The sequence below is a fragment of the Macaca thibetana genome, chromosome 11 (genome assembly GCF_024542745.1).
Source record: "Macaca thibetana thibetana isolate TM-01 chromosome 11, ASM2454274v1, whole genome shotgun sequence".
Classification (NCBI taxonomy): domain Eukaryota; kingdom Metazoa; phylum Chordata; class Mammalia; order Primates; family Cercopithecidae; genus Macaca; species Macaca thibetana.
The window spans coordinates 72,747,025-72,760,081 of record NC_065588.1 but is presented as its reverse complement, the minus strand read 5'-3'; the positions used below and the strand labels follow the sequence as shown (position 1 = coordinate 72,760,081).

The 13,057-nt window shown below is 40.7% G+C and overlaps 1 protein-coding gene and 1 long non-coding RNA gene across 6 annotated transcripts in view; one reads left to right on the top strand and one right to left on the bottom strand.

Moving 5' to 3' along the window:
• LOC126930943 (uncharacterized) overlaps positions 1-1,368 on the bottom strand; it is a 30,507-nt gene extending 29,139 nt beyond the window's left edge. For both annotated transcript variants that reach the window (XR_007717717.1, XR_007717718.1), the window contains exon 1: positions 1,131-1,368. This is a non-coding gene — a long non-coding RNA (uncharacterized LOC126930943). The remainder of the gene's footprint in view (positions 1-1,130) is intronic.
• A 2,179-nt stretch (positions 1,369-3,547) lies between these two features.
• OSBPL8 (oxysterol binding protein like 8) overlaps positions 3,548-13,057 on the top strand; it is a 217,602-nt gene continuing 208,092 nt past the window's right edge. For all 4 annotated transcript variants that reach the window (XM_050748532.1, XM_050748530.1, XM_050748529.1 and 1 more), the window contains exon 1: positions 3,548-3,987. The gene's annotated coding sequence lies outside the window, so the exon portion shown is untranslated. The remainder of the gene's footprint in view (positions 3,988-13,057) is intronic.

The window sequence follows — 13,057 nt, the reverse complement described above, 5'->3', positions numbered from 1 at the left end:
AATAGCTGGTTGACTAGTTTGTAGGTGTCTGTTATTTATTTTATTAAATAGATAAGTATTATTGTTACATAGCACATTTAGCCTTTGACTCACGAATTTGTTGGCTCAAATTCACTTTAGATGATTTGCAAGATTATGCTATGCAACAACCTCAAAAATATTTGTGATTCACAACAATAAATATTTTTGTTTTACTCTTGTTTCACATCAGTAGCTGTATGTCAGGAGCTGCAAGTCAGTTGCTTCAGTTCTGTACAGGATGAGAGTTTCAGGTCTGCTCCATATATTTTCTTATTCTGAGATCTTATCTGGAACATACCTTTCTCATGGCAGGTGGCACAAGAGTAAGAGATTGACCTGAATTTTGCAATCAAATTTAAAGCTTCTGCTTTGATTTAGCATTTAACATCTGCTCACAAAGCACTGGCTGAAGCAAATCACATGACCAATAAGAATAGGAGTCTTCAAAGCTGTGTTGAATACCTTATTTATGGCTGAGGTTGCTCTTAATCTAAATTCTCTTCCAGAAAATGAGGATTTTAGTCTAGAATCCTGATTAGTAATTGTCAGTAACCTAAGTGTCTAACAGGATAAGCCAAATGGAAAAGCCACATCTCTGTCATTCTAGGTCAGGGTTGAAATATACTCTGGGAAAGGCTGTCAAGCCTGTCAGTGCTTAAACTAATTTGGAAAGAACTTCTCATTCTTAGAAATGTATAATTAATAAAGCAGTAGGCAAAAGAGATGAATTCTCATTGGAGTTAAAATCGGATCGTTATAATAAAAAAGCTTTATTTCAAAATGTCATTCTTAAAATCATTGTAAGAGTAGCAAACTTGCAGGGTATCTCTGGGAGTCACTGAATGTTTTTCAGTTACAGTGCAGGATCACATATTAGTTTCTGTTTATGTTGTCATTACACTGAAAATGCTAGATTGAATTATCATTTCCTGGAATCACAATATTAGATTTGAAAGGATCTGAAAAAACGATTTTTCAACTGTAGTGGATTAATATATTTTTGTGTTGCAATCAGTTGTTAAGCATGTCAAAATCATTAGTTATTCATGACAAGTAACTATTATGCTAGTGATAATTAAATTAGAGAAGATTGTGAAAGATATACTTACATTTGTTTTGCAATATCTTCACTTTCGGTTACTTGCATTAGGACTTTCTTTTTTTTTTTGAGTGGAGCTGAAACGAGTTAAACCTAGGCTGTCAGTTATTTGCATAATCCTGAGTATACCATGGCTGTTTGTTTCAAAATGTGATTGTCATCCGCCGGGGAAAAAAGGGTGGTTTAGTATCATTTCTCAAAGAGCATGTAGTCCTACTTCAGAACTTGAAATGCAGAGAGTAATTTATGTAGTCGTATATCTCATTAGCTAAGTCTGTAACCTAGGCTTCCTTGCTTCTTGCTTTTTACAACAAATGATCAAATTTTCAAAAGCCAATGTATGAAACTGGGGCTGAGGCAGAAGAGAATTAGGCAAGGCAATTTGCCACCTTTCTCCAATCTTTAGTCTCAGTTTCCAAAGTAAAAGAAAAGTACCAGAAAAACAGGGTCCATATGGTGTATTTTGCATGTTATCTACGATCTAGAAACATTCTTTTCCAAATCTATTTGATTGTAACTCACAGTAAGAAACTGTTTAAATCACAACAGAACATACTCTCACCTTCCACCATATTTGAAACAAAAAGTTTCAGGAAGCAATTTTTGCCCTTACTAGATATTATGCACTCTGATCTTTTATATCCTAGCCTATTTCATATAAAAATAAAATGGATTTTTGAGTTGCAGTTTGAAAAACATGCCTCTAGAAAACAGGAGACAGGTTAACTGTTAACAAACTCCAAAGTTACTAGCTTTGCTGAAATAATGTCACAGAATAATAAACTTCCTCCACATTTATTTGTACTACAGTCTCTCAGGCTTCAGAACAGAACCTGGTAGAATCTTTTCCTCTTTGGAACACCAGTTCATGACAATATCTCAGAGATTCTAAGACTCGTTGTTTCCCACGCGTTTACATCTCTGAATATGTTTCAGGCCGAGCACGGTGGCTCATGCCTGTAATCCCAGCATTTTGGGAGGCCGAGGCGGGTGGATCATTTGAGGTCAGGAGTTCAACACCAGCCTGGCCAACATGGTGAAATCCCCTCTCTACTAAAAATACAAAAATTAGCTGGGCATGGTGGCGCATGCCTGTAATCCCAGATCCTCCGGAGGCTGAGGCAGGAGAATCACTTGTGCCTGGGAGGCGGAAATTGCAGTGTGCCGAGATGGCGCCACTGCACTCCAGTCTGGGAGACAGAGTGAGACCCTGTCTCAAAGAAAAAAAAAAAAAAAAAAAAAAAAAATGTGGCTTAAAGGTGCCTTACTTAACAGTGGTATGGCATAGTTCCATTGGCAGCCTTTGTTTTCTTTCTTGGGTAAAATAAAACAATGTAAGTCTATGATTTTTTTAGAGCTGCTATGAAATATATCAATAATAAGGATTATATAGGCCGAACTCTATTGCTTATTCATTTCAATGTATCCAACTTATCAGAATGCCTTCTGACTTCTTGTTAAGAAAATGCAATGAGATGAGAATAGCTTAAGAAAAAATCCTTAGTTCTGGGCTACAAGGGAAAATGAGTTATGACCCCAGTTTAATTACTACAGAAAGCTTTCTCATTTGCCTTCATTGTGATCAGGGTTTGAGTATGATCTTTCTCTATTCTACCTCCCTTACTTCTGTATAGTTATTTCATTAGGCGGCTAGAGGGGTTCTTCGGATCATGGCTAAAAAAGAAAGCAAAAGGTTAAGTCCTAGAGTTAAGCCATTAGGAAAAAAAGTTAAGGCATTAGAAAAAAAATTCAAGAATTAGGCTTTATTTTAAAAATGGAACCAACTGTCAAATTCCTGTGTACCCGTTTAAACTGTCACCAACCTAACACACTGTAAAACTTAATGACTGTAAAATTGGCAGCAGGATCCTGAACACAAGAAGGAATAAAAATAAGTTTGCTAGGCAGTTTTCATCCCAGCGTGATTGAAATACACCGTTTCCTCAAAAAAAAAAAAAACCTCTAATGAGGGAAGCAGTGAATCAAATGCCACGATTAATGTGCCACTAGAAATAGGAACAAGTAGTTACGGAATGCTTCTTAGGCCAGACACTCTACGATGCGTTCTTTTTTCTTTGTTTCGCTAAAGCTTTTACCAAGCCTTAAAAAGGAGAGGGGTACTAACTGAGCCCTGACCAGACCAGGGAGCCCTACTGTGCAATCTCCTCAGGCCAAGAAGGGCCCGGTACGACCCGCCCATAAGGCCTGGCCGATCAACAGGCGCTGGGCCGACCTTTGGTGGGCTCGCTTCCTGAGGCTGCCCTTGGGCATGCGGAAGGGGACTGGCTGGCGATAACACCCTGGCGAAGCAAGGTGGACACTGGCTCCCGCGCTGTTCGCGCCCGCCTGGCAGGGTAAGCAACTCCACCTCTGTATCCGGGCACCGTCACGTGACGGGAAGAGGGCGTGGCCGAAGCCCGTGATCCTAGGGGCGGGCTGGGCAGTGGGAGGGCGCTAGAATGTGAAGGATCTTGGCGGTTCTGGGTGCCCAGAAAGGCGGCGACGCGGCGGATGACAACATTAGGCCGCGACGCGCTCCTGGCCAGGCGGCGGCTGTAGTGTTAGCTTTGGACTCCGCACTAGCCGCTGCCGGTAACAAGCCGACTCTGAGGGAAGGTGGGGGTCCGCCCTGTCCGGTGGACCGCGGGGCCGAAAGTACCCGCCCCGCTCGGAGGCTGAGCCAGCAGTGCCTCCGCGGCAGCTGGGCAGCGCCCTCCGTCCGGGCTCGCGCCCCAGCTGCCGCCGACGACAGCGGCCGAGAGAAGTTGGGGTCTGACTAGACGCGTACGGGGCCCCGGACCCCGGCGCCGCGGCGACTCCGGAGGAACCGGCTCCTTGCGTCCCGCCTCCCTGGGAGCTCAGCACGGGTGAGTGTTTGCTCCATTCCTGAGGTGGGGGTGCTGGGTCCGCACCCCTCAGAGCGACTGCGCACCCTTATTGCCACATTCTGAGCTCGGGCTGTCGGGGACTCCTGGCCACCCGCGCCGAGGAGTTCTTTGGCTCCTTTGTTCCATTTTGGAGTAGGGGGATTAGAAAGGCTGGCGGGGTGGAGTGTTTCGGGGCCCACGGTAGGTGCATCTGCAGCCTTACAAAAGCCGCGGCAGGGGAACGGGGGTGGGAGGCTCTTGGAGCATTTCGACTGCCCCAGGTGTCTGTCCCTCCTGAAGTTTGATAGGTCGATGGCATGGGTCTCGTTGGGAGCCCCCGCGCCCAGGAGAGCTGGCGCTTTGTCGCTTGGTGCGGTTAAGGCGAGGCTCCTTTTTTCCTGTGACAGCCCCAGAGGAGGCTGTGCCGCGCACCGCAGACCGCACCCGCCTTTGCAGAGCCGAGCGACACGGTGTTGTTCCTCTAAGCCTCAGTTCTCCCGGCCTTCTTGTAACATAGGAGGAAAGCCAAGCCTTTGCTGTGCTTTTAAATTTGTTTCTAAGCCCTCTCTCAAGAGTGGAGTCAGGTTCCAAGGAGCTTCACATGCAGCATGCTTTAGGTTCATTGAACCACCCACTCAAGACTGGCTGAGGCGAAGCAACAGTATATGCAGATTTTCCATTCACAAAAGTCATTTAACCCTCTTTATGAGACACATCTGCGTTGCAGAACGTAACCTAATTTCATTTTATTTAAATGCTTTCTGAAATAATAGGTAACTTGTACTAGGTAAACAGATGGGTAAACTTTAACTGATAATGTAAGTATATATGCATTAAATAAAAAATTTAATGATGTTTTTCCCTTTCTGCTGCTGGAAGACTTAAATGACGTCTGAGTAGTAACACAGTGTCTCCTGCATGGCAGTTAAGTTTTTCCCCAAATTAGTGCTGCTTTTGAAATAATCATTTAAAACAGTTTTTGCCTCCCTTTGTATCTAGAGAGAGCAAGAATTGTGGAGAATGGTGGGTGAATTGATTGTTAGATTTTGCTAATTTTCTAGGGTTTCATCTGAACTTGCTCATGCTGAGAGGCTATGATCAGTTTCTATGCTTGCTAGAACCTGTTTTGCAGTGAAATTATTAAGATCATGCTAGTTTTATAAAATAGGTTGGAAAAGGAAGAGTAAGGCCATGCGGTTTAAAACTGTTCTCTATGAAAGTACAACTAATTTCAAATGTTTGTAACTTATTTTTTTTCGATATTAACCATTTATGGAGTGACTATAATATGCCTGTTCAAAGAGCTGAGAAAGGGAATAGATGAAACTTAAGCTACCTTTTGGGTCTTTAATTATGGACGTCAAGGTATTGCGGTCACATTCCATGTCAACCGTTTGAACAGCAATACCGTGTACACAGGTGCTTAGAAATGCCTGTTTAATTAAAAATGGCCATGGTTTATTTCTCTTTGATTGGATCATAATAGTTATTGAATCTCTGATCTGTGGAAAGATGCTACTATATTTTCCAGTTAGAATGTTATTGCATTTTAAAGGCAGTCAAATATGTTTTTTATAACACATTCAGGGTACTTATACATTTGTTAATATTCAGTTTCTTGGTTCATTTAAAAATTGAAAGGTTTAGACTACACTTTGGGGATACATTTACAATTGTGTATAATGAAGTTATGTTTTAGTTTGTTTTAAGAAAAATGATGAAATTATGAATTTGTAAAATATGCATTACAAAAGAAATTTTATTTTTATTTTTTTAGACAGAGTCTCACTCTGTTTCCCAGGCTGGAGTGCAGTGGTGCAACTTGGCTCACTGCAGCCTCTGCCTCCTGGATTCAAGATATTCTTATGTGTCAGCCTCCTGAGTAGCTGGGATTACAGGTGCGCGCCACCATGCCAGGCTAATTTTTGTATTTTTATTAGAGATGGGGTTTCACCATGTTGGCCAGGCTGGTCTCCAACTCCTGGCCTCAAGATCCATCTGCCTCAGCCTCCCAGAGTGCTGGTATTACAGGCATGAGCCACTGTGCCTAGCGGATCTTTCGTTTAAAAGTATGAATTGCAGAATTTTAACCAGTGTTAGTACATTTCAACTTGCTTTGGTTTGTAAATAATCCTTCAAAAGCAGATTTCTTGAATTGAGGCATTAAAGACAAAGAATTGATACAGTACATAGATTTAGTTTTCTGATATTAATTTGGAAAACTTTAATCCTAATAACAATACCTGAAATGTCATGTTGTAATGTTGGTATTATATCGAAAGTTAAAAACATTTATAGCAATGTTCTTGGAGCATCAGGCAATTCAAAGAGGAATAGGTCCTGTCTTAATGTTACAAATAATGAACTGCAAATAAGACAAACACAACTTGAATAAAAAAGCCTCTGAGAGGCCAGGCATGGTGGCTCATGCCTGTAATCCCAGCACTTTGGGAGGCCGAGGTGGGCAGATCACCTGAGGTCAGGAGTTCGAGACCTGCCTGGCCAACATGTTGAAACCCTGTCTCTACTAAAAATACAAAAAAATTAACTGGGCGTGGCAGTGCGTGCCTGTAATCCCAGCTACTTGGGAGGCTGAGGCAGCAGAATCACTTGAACCCGGCAGACGGAGGTTGCAGTGAACCGAGATCATGCCACTGCACTCCAGCCTGGGAGATAGAGCAAGACTCAGTCTCAAAAAAAGAGAAAAGCCTCTGAGAAATATACAATTTTTAATGAAGGTGGCTAGATACAAGGAGATTAGTAGAGGTGCTTGACTGGAGCAGTTGTGGCCAAAGTATAGCTTCCTTGTGATGAGACACAGGAAGAGATGTCTAGACCCATGTTGTGTGCATATTTCATGGCGGTATGTGGGAAACCCCTGAGAGATTTTAGATCTATCTTTCTTCCCACCTTGGTCCCCATCCCTCATATATCCTCACAAAGTCATAAAATTCTCATGTGGAAGGCATGATAGAAGGAATTTTTCTTCCTGAAAAGTGTTATCAAGCTTGCGAGGGAGAGAGCTATTTTCGGAGACCTTGTAGAGAAGAAATCCTAGTGCTAGAGCATCATATTCTTATACCCTGTTATTTTTACCTTTGTTGAAGATCCAGATAATGTAAATTCTCCATGATAGCAAGGTCTTTGTTTTGCTCACCATTGAATCTCCAAATGCTCAGTAGTTAATGAATGAAAAAAATCTGCTTCCAGATATATGACTGGAGAACAAAAGGAGTATCTGTTAATGTAGTCCAAACTAAATGCAAGCAGCGAAATGATAAAGGGAGGATATTAGCTTGGGAGGAGGGGAACAGGTCATTTAATCTGGGAAACTTTCTTGGAGGAGGTGATTCTTGAGTTAGGTTTTGGTGTAGGCTGTGTATCTGAAGGTAAGCGATGTCTAAGCGGGTAGACAACGTGCAGCAAAGCATTTAAGTCAGACTGAATAAATTATGTCAGATAAAGCACAGTGAGTCTTTTTTGGTAACATTATGAAGAATTTTTCTTCTCCCATCTCTATTTTCACCTCTCACTAGATAAAAAGATTAACATGCTTTGCAAGAGCAGAGATTGACAGTGCTTGAGTTTTGGCAGTACAGTGAGGGTCAGAAAATTTGAATTGGTGTTCTGACTGAATCTTATACAAGCATAATTTCCATTGGCAAATCACTTGGTCTTAGTTTTCTCATTTGTAAAATCAGGATAATAATCCGTGGTTGCTGGGAGAACAAAATTATGTAATGCATGTGAAAGTGCATGCCTCAATATGAATGTGCCTACCTCAGTGTGTCACACATAGGAGGACTTCAGCAAATACAAAATTATTTAAAACGTTTGTTTCCAGATCTTTAAAAAATATTTTGATTCATTTATCATGAACTCTAATATTTGCTTGACTGATCTAGATGACTCATGGCATTATGTTTAAATTGATCAGAATCAAAATTCTAGATAATTTTCTTTCAGTCAGTTTAATGTTTTCTGATAGAAATAAGGCTTAATTGTATTACTGCTTAATGTTAACCACAAGGAATTCTAGAAGCCTCAAATTTTTGAAGCTCAAAGTAAGGGATATGTGTAGCAGAAAATCTGAGCCTTTAAGCTTTTTTTCTCTACATAATTTGTGTCTTTGCCTGTAATGTCATTTATTTATTCATTGTTATGATAAGGGGTTTTCCAGTTATTAAGAAAAAAATTACCAAAAATGTTTTCTGTGTTTTTAGTGATGTGACTATAGGCCATGAAGATCTCTACCTTCCGTATTTTATTATAAAATTCAGTATTTCTTGAGCAAACGAACAGACATCTGCATTATTTATCTAAGCTTTTTGTGCCAGTAGCTGTTTGTTCATTTATGAATCTCAGAATTTCATTATACTTTGTGAACTCTTTGTAGTATTTTTGATCCTTAGAGCAGTCTGTCCTTTGTATAATATTTGGAAGAGAATTTTATTATGGAAAGACTAAAAAGAGTCTTGAGTCTTTTTATTATATGAAGACTGAGAAGAGTCATCAAATGATAAGCCAGTTACCTACTAATTTCCCATATTCAAAAAGGACTGAAAAAAGGAGGAAATGGTTTCAGAGCTTGACTTTTTTCAAATAAAAAGGAGTAGCTTTTTGATTTAGAGTTCTTGAAAACTTGATAAATTCAGAGGGAAATTGTTATAGGTCATATTAATAGCTAATGTGCATCAACTTCTGTGTACCAGGTACTGTACTACTCTGGAAGTACTTGACATGTCATCACATTTGATCCTGACAATCACCCCCCAATCCGGCTATTTTCTTTTTTTTAAACCTGAGCAACTGACAGATTAAATAAGTGGTGGAGCCAGGATTTGAACTAAACCTGAGGCACAGAGAAGTTAAGTCCTGCTGAAAGGATTTAAACTTGAGGTTTAACCTGACCTTTGACTTTGGAGCCTATCCTTTTAACCATCATATTATATACTGCCTTGTATAATTTATTTGCGATTGCTCCTCTTGATAGGTCTTTACCTTGTTATCTTCCTGAGTCTGTTTTGGGTGTGTGATTTATAAAATGCACTTTACTTTATAAGAAGATGGAATATAACCTTGACTTTTTTCCCCTCATTTTACTTGTATTTGACTGACAACCTATTTTTAAATCTTAAAAACACTTGGAGTAAAGCAAATATTTATTTTATTGTTCGTGTAGTTGTCATTTTCTCACTGGGGAATTTCAGAGTAACTGGAAATAAAATAACATAATAACAATATTTAAAGCTAAGTTGTCATAATTAAAAAATTGTTTTAAAGAATAAGGCCGATTCACAGAATTGGTGGTGTTATAATTAAAAAATTGTTTTAAAGAATAAGGCTGATTCACAGAATTGGTGTGCCTTTTTTTTTTAGTTTTTTTTTTTTTTTTTTTTTTTTTTTTTTTTTTTTTTGAGACAGAGCCTCACTCTGTCGCACAGGCTGGAGTGCAGTGGTGTGATCTCGGCTCACTGCAACTTCTGCCTTCTAGTTTCAAGTGATTCTCATGCCTGAACCTCCTGAGTAGATGGGATTACAGGTGCCTGCCACCATGCCTGGCTAATTTTTTGTATTTTTAGTAGAGACGGGGTTTCACTATGTTGGCCAGGCTGTTTTCGAACTCCTGACGTAAAGTGATCCACCTGTCTCGTCCTCCCAAAGTGTTCTGTTGCGATTATAGGCGTGAGCCACCGCGTCTGGTCTTTTTTTTTTTTTTTTTTTTTTTTTTTTTTTGGATACAGGGTCTTGAGCTGTCACCTAGGCTGGAGTGCAGTGGCACTACCATGGCTCACTGCAGCCTCGACCTCCCAGGCTCAAATGGTCCTCCCATCTCTGCCTTCCAGGTAGCAGGGACTACAGGCGAACACCATCACACATGGCTAATTTCTAAGTTTTTTTTTGTTTTTGTTTTTGGTAGAAACAGGGTCTTACTCCCGACCTCAAATGATTCTCCCAGCTTGGTCTCCCAAAGTGCTGGGATTATAGGTGTGAGCTGCCATGCCAGGCCTATTTAGTGATATTTGAGGGACACAGATCTGTATAGTTGAAATTTATCCTGTTGAGATGACCACCGGTAAGATAATTTTTGCTTTTTGGCTGCCAAATGCCTACATATTAACAGGAAGAGTTTGTCAGATTACATATTTTTTTTACAGGGAAGGCTGGGGCCCATGTGGAAATTATGGAATCTGTGTTGGTATATTTTGATGGGATGGAAGTATGGTAGATCTGGAGAGAGAGAAGTTCAATCTAAGTAATATTATTACTGGGTAGAGTAATGAGGTGGGATGCCTTGGATGTGAGGGCACAGGTACATTGTTCAAGTGGAGAGTAGGATGAGGGACTTCTGGAGACTAATTTTGCTTAGTGTGTAATTGTGTACATTGTTATGATTATAATAACTTGTAAGATCAGCAATTTGGAAGTAAAGAAAAGCAGTGCTGTGCATCATAGTGTGGAGTTTGTAATAGTTCCTAGGCTGTTGTGCAAGATGTAGGTGCTTTACAAATATCCATTGGTAGTAATGGAAGTGTGCTGTCTTATCACCTATTTTAGAAAACTGGAGAGGCGGAATAGCACGAACCCTGGAGCCAGACTGCCAAAGTTCAGAACTGGTGCAGCCACTTACTAGCCTATTGCCCTGGCCCTATGCTAACTTGGGGTGGCCAAAAGGGAAGAAAATGGTGTATTTAAGCAGAGAGGGGGCCAGAGTTAGTACTCTTATGAGTTTTCCATGGTTCTTACATGGTCTGAAAGGGATCTGGATGTTCTCACATATGACTAGTGAAGGAAATAGAAGTTAGTAGAGTGAGAGCCAGCAAGCTTTTCATGAGGCTGCTGTTGTGAGGGAGGGACCATGTAGTAGACAGAGGTTGTGGGAAGGGCAGATTCATTTCATTGCCCACCAAAAATTGTGCTTGCAACTGTTTTTTTTTTTCTTTTTTTTGAGATGGAGTATCACTCTGTTGCTTAGGCCGGAGTGCAGTGGCAGGATCTTGGCTCACTGCAACCTCCGCCTCCTGGGCTCAAGTGATTCTTGTGCCTTAGCCTTCCGAGTAGCTGGGACTACAGGGACGCGCCACCGTGCCTGGCTAATTTTCTGTATTTTTGGTAGAGATGGAGTTTCACCATGTTGCCCAGGCTGGTCTCGAACTCCTGAGTTCAAGCGATCTGCCCGCCTCAGCCTCCCAAAGTGCTGGCATTACAGGTGTGAGCCACTGTGCCTGCCACGACTGTTTTTCATCAGTGGAATGTGAATAGAAATAAATTTGTTGTCACTTCTGGGTTGAAGTGGCAGAAAAAATAGGTATTCTTTCTTCACTTTCTCTTTTCTAATTCAAGGGCCAGATGCAGAGGCTTAGACTCTTAAGGGATGGTGAAGCCATAAGATTGGAAAGATCTACAGTCCCTAAATTGACCGTGTGAAAGTAAGTTGTGTACCAAACAGGAACACCCATGATGGATTGTAATATTAATGAGAAATTTTAATTGTGTGAAAATCTGGGGTTTATTTGTTAAGCAGCTAGTGGTGCCTTAAGTATAAGCCAGGGACTGGATAGAGGAGGTAGTCGAGACTATAATAATATCCGTACCAGCAAGAGCTGAGGTGGGTGGGGCCAAGTTAGGAGATCCTCTGGATACGTTTCCAACGTATTCATCAGCATGTGCCATTGTGACTCTGTGAGGGCCGATATTCAAACCTCAGAGGCCTGTGAGGATCCCCAGGGCAATCTGTGGGTGTGTATTTAGACTAATCGTAATACTCTAGTGTCCATGAAAGCTTTATCTTATGCCCAGTCACCATGATAAGAATGAGGAACAGAGAAAATCTATACAAGTCGGAAGAGTTTTCTTAAAGTAGGATTTCTTGACTCTGTTGATATTTTGGACTGGATAATTCTTTGTTGTGAGTTCCTGTCCTTTGTAGAATGTATAGCAACATCCCTGGCTCTACTAGATGCTAGTGCCATCTCTCTTAATTGTGACAATTAAAAATGTTTCAAGATATTACCAGATGTCCCTGGGGGCAAGGTCACCCTCAGTAGAGAACTACTGCTTTAAAGATTGAATATATGTGAAAGAAATGATTTTAAATCGAAAGAAACTATTATCCTTAATTAAAGAACTTTTTCCCCTTTTAGGGGATATTTTAGGTTCATGGGGAGCGGTTCATTTCTGTATATCCAATAAAGGGAGCTATGTTGTTTTTATAAAACATCCTAGATGCTCTCTCTGGATATATTTCCTCTCTCTCTGGATATATTGTATATGTATATATGTTTGTATTATTTTTTGAGCGTCAGTCTCCTCCTGTCACCTGGGCTGGAGTGCAGAATTTCTGAGCTGAAGGGATCCTTCTGCCTCACCTTCCCCAGTAGCTAGGACTACAGGTGTGTGCCACTGTGGCGGGCTACTTTATTTTTTTGTGCAGACAGAGTTTCGCTATTTTGCATACGCTGAATTTGAACTCCTGCCTCCCAAAATGTTGGGATTACAGGCATGAACCCTAGTGCCCAGCCTTAATGTTGATTCATCTTTCTCTTTATCAGCTTTAGAAATTACTTGAATTTTCCATGTATTACCTTATTATTATTTCTTCTAAACTGGTAGCTGTACTTTTTATTGGCTAGACTAAGCCTGTCCAGTCCCTGACTGGTGAGCTGCATGCGGCCCAGGACAATTTTGAATGTGGCCCAACACAAATTCGTAAACTTTCTTAAAGCATAATGAGATTTTTTTGTTTTTTAAAGCGCATCAGCTATTGTTAGTGTTACTGTATTTTATGGGTGGTCCAAGACAATTCTTCTTCCGGTGTGGTCCGGGGAAGCCAAATGATTGGACACCCTTGGCCTAGACAAATACATGTTTTTTCCCCTGTAATCTCAGCTGTCATGTCCACAGGTTGTCTCTAAATTATGAAAACCAATAAAGACTGTTGATATTATGACTGTGTAAGTATTATTTAATGCTGAGCCAGATAATGTGCTTAGATTATGATTCCTTTTCTGTCCCTGGGCTGCCAGAAGAAACATGTTGATAGTATAGACGATTAGTAGATTTTATTTAT